Raw genomic sequence first — 8,388 nt, forward strand, 5'->3', positions numbered from 1 at the left:
CCGTTGTACTGTAATGAAATGAAGTGAAAATGTGATACTACCTGTGAATGCGACCAGGTAGTTGAGTTCTATACAGAAGACGTTGGCTAGCGTTGGCTAGCTGTTGGCTAGCTAGCAGAGTCACCTACGTTAAGGATGACAAATAGCTGGCTAGCTAACCTCGGTAAATTAAGATAATCACTCTAAGACTACACACTCTAAACCTAAACAACACAATTATCTTGGATACGATGATACGATGATACGAAGACAGCAAAGACAGCTATGTAGCTAGCTAACACTAAACTAATCAAGTCGTTCAGTTGAGTGTAATAGTTTCTCCAGTGCAGCTAATCAGTGGACGTTAGCTAGCTGGCTAGTGAAGACTACGTTAGGACGGCGAAATACGATAATTACGCAATTATCTTTGATACAAAGACGGCTATGTAGCTAGCTGAGAAGAAATTGCTAAGATAAGACAAATCAAACCGTTGTGATATAATGAAATATAATGAAAAAGTTATACTACCCGTTGGAGCGACGTGCAGATCTCCTTCCTGAGCGGTATGACAGCTGCGTGGTCCCATGGTGTTTATACTTGCGTATTATTGTTTGTACAGATGAACGTTGTACCTTCAGGCGTTTGGAAATTCCTCCCAAGGATGAACCAGACTTGTGGAAGTCTACAATTGTTTTTCTGAGATCTTGGCTGATCTTTTGATTTTCCCATGAATCAAGCAAAGAGGCACTGAGTTTGAAGTAGGCCTTGAAATACATCCACAGGTACACCTCCAATTGACTCAAATTATGTCAATTAGCCTATCAGAAGCTTCTAAAGCCATGACATAATTTTCTGGAACAAGCTGTTTAAAGGCACAGTCAACTTAGTGTATATAAACTTCTGACCCACTGGAATTGTGATACACTTAGGTTGGAGTCATCACTGTATGTAAACATCTGCCTTTAACGGTATATGTTCATCATTTCTGAGTAATCTTACATATTGCCTTGCACATATCTAATTTAATTGGCAGAAATATGTTAGCAGGTTGAATCACCAAGGAGCCAAATCCCTCTGAGCAGTGGGGCTGAGAGAGAGAGACAGTAGTTTGTTTGGGTAGATCCCTACTGATGACTTTCATCCACTGAGTGGTTTTTTTATCAGTGGGAGAGGATTAGACAGCGATACTCTTCAGTAAACAGAGTATGTTTTTGGATCTCAGTCAGAGTCTCAATTTACTGTTGAGAGTTAGAATACACAAGGTGCAATTTCGAAACTTGGTTACAGCAGTTTTGCTCGTGTTATATCACTCACTGACAGTCACTCAATTAGCTCATGACCGTTAAAATATTTTTGATTGGGAAATTAGTTAGTCTAGACAGATTTTTAGACTTGTAATAATCATGCCAGAATTACCGACCGGGCATGCAGGGCAAGTGCCCGGGGGCCTTGACCTCCAGGGGGCCCCAATGATTTTGTTAGTCAATCTCACTCAGATGTAATATTAATAACCTACCATAAGTCATGGCAAAATGTGTGGAATTGCTGGAAATTTGCTGTTAAATTAATTTGTTTACATAATACTTTTTCTGCAAAACAGATCCCTCAGCATGTATTAAATTGAACAAAAATATAAATGCAACATGTAAAGGGTTGGTTCTATGTTTAATGAACTGAAATAAAAAGATCCCAGAAATGTTCCATATGCACAAAAACTTATCTCCAATTTTGTGCACAAATGTGTGTGCAAATTTGTTAGTGAGCATTTCTACTTTGCCAAGATAATCCATTCACCTGACAGGTGTGGCATATCAAGAAGCTTACATGCTTAAACAGCGTGATACACAGGTGTGTCTTGTGCTGGAGACAACAAAAGGCCACTCTAAAATGTTCAGTTTTGTCACACAACAGAATGCCACAAATGTCTGAAGTTTTGGGGGGAGAATGCAATTGGTATGTTGGACATTCCTGCATTCAGCAAGAGTTGTTGCCAGAGAATTACATGTTAATTTCTCTACCATAAGCCACCTCCAATGTTTATAGAATTTGGCAGTACGTCCACCCGGCCTCATAACTGCAGACCAGGTGTAACCGCCAGCCCAGGAACTTCACATCTGGCTTCTTCACCTGTAGGATTGTCTGAGACCAGCCACCTGGACAGCTGATGAAATTGTGGGTTTGCACAACCAAAAAAGTTCTCCAGAAACCATTTCAGAAAATCGCTTCTGTATGCTCGTTGTCCTCACCAGGGTCTTGACCTGACTGCAGTTTGGCATCGTAACCGACATCAATGGACACATGCTCACCTTCAATGGCCACTGGCACGCTGGAGAAATGTGCTCTTCATGGATAAATCCTGTTTTCAGCTGTACCTGGCAGATGGCGTTGTGTGGGTGAGCAGTTTGCTGTTATCAATGTTGTAAACCGAGTGCCCAATGGTGGCAGTGGGTTATGGTATGGGCAATTATAAGCTACTGACAACGAAAACAATTGCATTTTATCGATGGCAATTTGAATCCACAGAGATATCGTGATGAGATCCTGAGGTCCACTGTCGTGCCATTCATCTGCTGGCATCACCTTCCAACAGGACAACGACTACAAGCACACAGCCAAGACAATGCAGGAGTGGCTCCGGGACAAGTCCTTGAGTGGCCCAACCAGAGCCCGGACCTGAACCTGATCGAACATCTCTCGGAGACCTGAAAATAGCAATAGCTGTGCAGCAATGCTCCCCGTCCAACCTGACAGAGCTTGAGAGGATCCGCAGAGAAGAATGGAAGAAACTCCTCAAATAAAGGTGTGCCAAGCTTTTAGTGTCATACCCAAGGAGACTCGATGTTGTAATCATTGCCAAAGCTGTCTCAACAAAGTACTGAGTAAAGGGTCTAAATACTTATGTAAATGTGACATTTCTGTTTTTTTATTTTTTATAAATTAGCAAACGTTTCTAAAAACCTGTTTTTGCTTTGTCATTATAGGATATTGTGTGTAGATTGATGAGGAAAAAAATGAATGAATACATTTTTGAATAAGGCTGTAACGTAACGAAATGTGGAAAAAGTCAAGGGGTCTGAATACTTTCCCAAGGCACTGTACTGATAACATTATTTTGCTTGACCTGCATTCTCTTTTTTGTTGTTGCTGTTTTGATAGCCCACTATATCAAGCAGAGCAGGCAGTCAAAATAACACAATCAAAGTTGGGACAAGCTGTTTCTTAACTTTTATGTTAAAATATCTCATGTAAAATATCAATCCCCTTTCCCTCAATGGTCTACCATATAGCCAGTTATGCAGGGTTAAACGAATCTGTGGCCACCATTTTGACCTCAATGCTAAAAAAATGAAATGACAGATACATTTAAAATGAGATGCTACAAGGACAAAACTCTTGATGCTGCAATGATGAAAATATCTCCAAAACCAAGAGAGGAATTACTAAAAACTCAACCAAAGCAGAAAAACAACACAACCATCTTTTGAACTAAGCACACCAAGGGTTCTGAGAATTTTTACATTGTTTATTTATCTGTTATTTTACCAGGTAAGTTGACTGAGAACACGTTCTCATTTGCAGCAATGACCTGGGGAATAGATACAGGGGAGAGGAGAGAGACAATTGTAAAACTGGGGATTATTAGGTGACCGTGATGGTATGATTGAAATATTGGGAATTTAGCCAGGACACCAGGGTTAACACCCCGACTCTTACAATAAGTGCCATGGGATCTTTAATGACCTCAGAGAGGTGAGGACACCCATTTAACATACCATCAGAAAGATGGCACCCTACACACTGCCCTGGGCATTGGAATAGTTTTAGACCAGAGGAAAGAGTGCCTCCTACTGGCCCTCCAACACCACTTCCAGCAGCATCTGGTCTCCCATCCAGGGACTGACCAAGACCAACCCTGCTTAGCTTCAGAAGCAAGCCAGCAGTGGTATGCAGGGTGGTATGCCGCTGGCTTGCATACCACCCAAAATGAAAGCAATCCTGAAAAAGCACTGGCATATTCTGCAATCAGAAAAAAAATTGCACACTTCTTCAAGGAACCCCCACTGGTGGTCTATAAGCGTGTTCACACTCCTGGAAATAGCTTGGTGAGATCTGACCTGCCCCCTGAGCCCACTCAGACACTCGAGACACCTATCCAAAATGGGAACTACAAATGTGGCTCATGCGCACAGTGCAATAGCACTATAAAACATCTTTCTTCAAACACCCACATACAGGTGGAAAGATCCCTGTTAGAGGTATCATCTCATGCAAAACCAAGGGAGTAATATATCTCATCACCTGCCCATGTGGAAAAGCCTATGTAGGACAAACGAAAAGACAATTAAAACAACGCAGAGCTGAACACTGCAGCTCAATCAGGTGTAAGAACATTGACTATCCAGTAGCAGCTCACTTTGTTGAAGCTAACCATCCCATCTCCTCCCTCAAATACACAGGCATTGAGCATGTTGCTCTACCAAGGAGATGAGGTAACATGGAGATCCCACTAATACAAAGGGAGGCTTACTGGATATCCTCTCTAAAAACGTTGACCCCTAGTGGTCTGAATATTGACTTTGACCTCAGGCCCTAATGAACACATTTTTCCTTTATGAACAAGTCTAATAAATGTATATATTCTTTCTACAGCTCAGTCGCGTACACTTAATATGTTCCCCCTGTTTGATGATGCTCATTATACATTAATTATACATTAAGGTTGAACCAAAAGATTACATGTAAATATGAAACGAAATATGAAAAATACATTTAATATGCCATATACTATTTTTTTTATCAGTTTCACAAATTAATTTTAATTAACTTAATCATTATGACCCACCCTTCACTATTGTCATTGGTTGCACTAATTGCACTGTTTGTCTACATAACCTGATTCAAGTATTCATGACATTACCCTGAGGAAGGCACAGTGATGCCAAATGTTGGTAAATACCCATTCAATTGCTGGGAGTTCATACATGGAGTGTGCGACTTTCTTTATTTTGATAGTTTATTGTTTATTCGTTGTTAGTCAGCACCTCCACACAAACTATTTTTCTGGGTGTGCGCCAGCTCATGTTTAAAAATATCTAGTGTTACAATATAAAAATTTCAATTTGGTCGCCATTTTTGAAATCATTTTTGCAGAAATCAGGTCTCCAGAAAGGGATTCATCTATGGACACAACAGATAAGTTACACTTGTTTTAGATTTAATATCCTTACCTGCACAGTTGACCTTTATCTTGTCAACTCTAAGCAATCTACGTTTTGTTCCAGACAAAATTGATTCGTTTTTCCTAAATGTATTGACAATTTGTTGTCAGTCAACCAATCTCTACAAAATGCAATACTTACTAAGGGTTTCCTCTATGTAAACTGTATCCTTCCCTGATACCAGTATGGCTGAATCATCAGCATAAAGCAGGAGTTTAAACTTTATTGTATCTGGCATATATAAAATAAGCGAGGCCCTGCGGTGCTCCACAGGATATTTATTTGGCCTCTGACAAAACATCATCAACATTACATACTTCTGTTCTGTTGGTCATATAAGACCTAAACCAATTCACTGCTACATGTCACCAATTGAGCATGTTTGGGATGCTCAGTATTGACAGTGTGTTCCAGTTCCCACCAATATCCAGCAATGTTGCACAGCCATTGAAGAGGAGTGGGACAACATTCCACAAGCCACAAGCAACAGCCTGAACAACTCTATGCAAAGGAGATGTGCCCCTACTTTTTTAAAAGCTATCTGTGACCAACAGATACAGATCTGTATTCCCAGTCATGTGAAATACATAGATTAGGGCTTAATGAATTTATTTAAATTGACTGATTACCTCATATGAACTATAACTCAGTACAATCATTGAAATTGTTGCATTTTTATTTTTGTTCAGTGTAAATTGTAGTTTTCCCTGTGCTCAGTTAATGTGCAGCGGCTAATTATATAGCTAATAGGCTATGTGTTTGTAGATAGACTGAGGTGAATGAACCCTGGCTACGGCTCTGCACACACAAGCACAAATGCACAAACACATGTGGACCACCCCCCCCCACCCTCACACACATCCTGCCATGCCACACAGACCAATAAACACACTTTAAATATTTAAAATAAACGTTATATGGTTTTGAAATCAGTCAGACAACTCCTGCAACTTTACAGTTTTACATCTCACTCAGGGGGAAAGAAACTGTTCTGGCAATAAGTCATCAAGAGATTTTAATTATTGGTGTCCTTTTATTAAGACAGTTGCACTGCAATAAATACATATGTCTTGATAATGAATTGCTCAACATGAGCAACCATTAGAGAAATAACAACATCAATCGTGTCATTATCGGAGCCTTCCCCTGCTGCTGAATGCTAGGAATACAAAGTCGCTCTGCTTGCAGGTATGTTCATTCTCAGAAAACAAGAGAGAGAGAAAGAGAGAATATCTAGGAGTGGAAGTCCCTTAGGGCCCAGAAACAACCTCTTCGTGCCTCCTCCACACATAATTGAACAAATTAGCCATGAACAGCTGTTAGCTGTTAAAATGACCCGCTTTCATTTTATCGCCGTGGACAAGAGGTCTGATAGCATCTGCACACCACAGCTGTCAGGCATTCTGACTAGCTCGCCCATTCCTACTTTCAATATATCATGCCAAACATAATTACCTCGACATCTCTTTTTATGGATTCGACAAATCGCCAGGCACACCAAGCATGCCAAGTGTCCATTAATTACAGCCGCAGTATTCCGGGGAAAAAATAACCTGCAATGTAAAGCTTATTATTAGGACATCATGTTCATTCATATGATGCTTGTCTGAGAGGATACAGAGAGAGGAGAATAGTCCAGCATTTGAACTGTGAATAGGCATGATGCTAGGGCTAGGCCATGGCCTAGAGGAGAATAGTCTAGCCTTTGAACTGTGAATAGGCATGATGCTAGGGCTAGGCCATGGCCTAGAGGAGAATAGTCTAGCCTTTGAACTGTGAATAGGCATGATGCTAGGCCATGGCCTAGAGGAGAATAGTCTAGCCTTTGAACTGTGAATAGGCATGATGCTAGGCCATGGCCTAGAGGAGAATAGTCTAGCCTTTGAACTGTGAATAGGCATGATGCTAGGCCATGGCCTAGAGGAGAATAGTCCAGCATTTGAACTGTGAATAGGCATGATGCTAGGGCTAGGCCATGGCCTAGAGGAGAATAGTCTAGCCTTTGAACTGTGAATAGGCATGATGCTAGGCCATGGCCTAGAGGAGAATAGTCTAGCCTTTGAACTGTGAATAGGCATGATGCTAGGCCATGGCCTAGAGGAGAATAGTCTAGCCTTTGAACTGCGAATAGGCATGATGCTAGGCCATGGCCTAGAGGAGAATAGTCTAGCCTTTGAACTGCGAATAGGCATGATGCTAGGCCATGGCCTAGAGGAGAATAGTCTAGCCTTTGAACTGCGAATAGGCATGATGCTAGGCCATGGCCTAGAGGAGAATAGTCTAGCCTTTGAACTGTGAATAGGCATGATGCTAGGGCTAGGCCATGGCCTAGAGGAGAATAGTCTAGCCTTTGAACTGTGAATAGGCATGATGCTAGGGCTAGGCCATGGCCTAGAGGAGAATAGTCTAGCCTTTGAACTGTGAATAGGCATGATGCTAGGCCATGGCCTAGAGGAGAATAGTCTAGCCTTTGAACTGTGAATAGGCATGATGCTAGGCCATGGCCTAGAGGAGAATAGTCTAGCCTTTGAACTGTGAATAGGCATGATGCTAGGCCATGGCCTAGAGGAGAATAGTCCAGCATTTGAACTGTGAATAGGCATGATGCTAGGGCTAGGCCATGCCTAGAGGAGAATAGTCTAGCCTTTGAACTGTGAATAGGCATGATGCTAGGCCATGGCCTAGAGGAGAATAGTCTAGCCTTTGAACTGTGAATAGGCATGATGCTAGGCCATGGCCTAGAGGAGAATAGTCTAGCCTTTGAACTGCGAATAGGCATGATGCTAGGCCATGGCCTAGAGGAGAATAGTCTAGCCTTTGAACTGCGAATAGGCATGATGCTAGGCCATGGCCTAGAGGAGAATAGTCTAGCCTTTGAACTGCGAATAGGCATGATGCTAGGCCATGGCCTAGAGGAGAATAGTCTAGCCTTTGAACTGTGAATAGGCATGATGCTAGGCCATGGCCTAGAGGAGAATAGTCTAGCCTTTGAACTGTGAATAGGCATGATGCTAGGGCTAGGCCATGGCCTAGAGGAGAATAGTCTAGCCTTTGAACTGTGAATAGGCATGATGCTAGGCCATGGCCTAGAGGAGAATAGTCTAGCCTTTGAACTGCGAATAGGCATGATGCTAGGCCATGGCCTAGAGGAGAATAGTCTAGCCTTTGAACTGTGAATAGGCATGATGC

Source organism: Oncorhynchus gorbuscha, linkage group LG10 (genome assembly GCF_021184085.1).
Source record: "Oncorhynchus gorbuscha isolate QuinsamMale2020 ecotype Even-year linkage group LG10, OgorEven_v1.0, whole genome shotgun sequence".
Classification (NCBI taxonomy): Eukaryota; Metazoa; Chordata; class Actinopteri; order Salmoniformes; family Salmonidae; genus Oncorhynchus; species Oncorhynchus gorbuscha.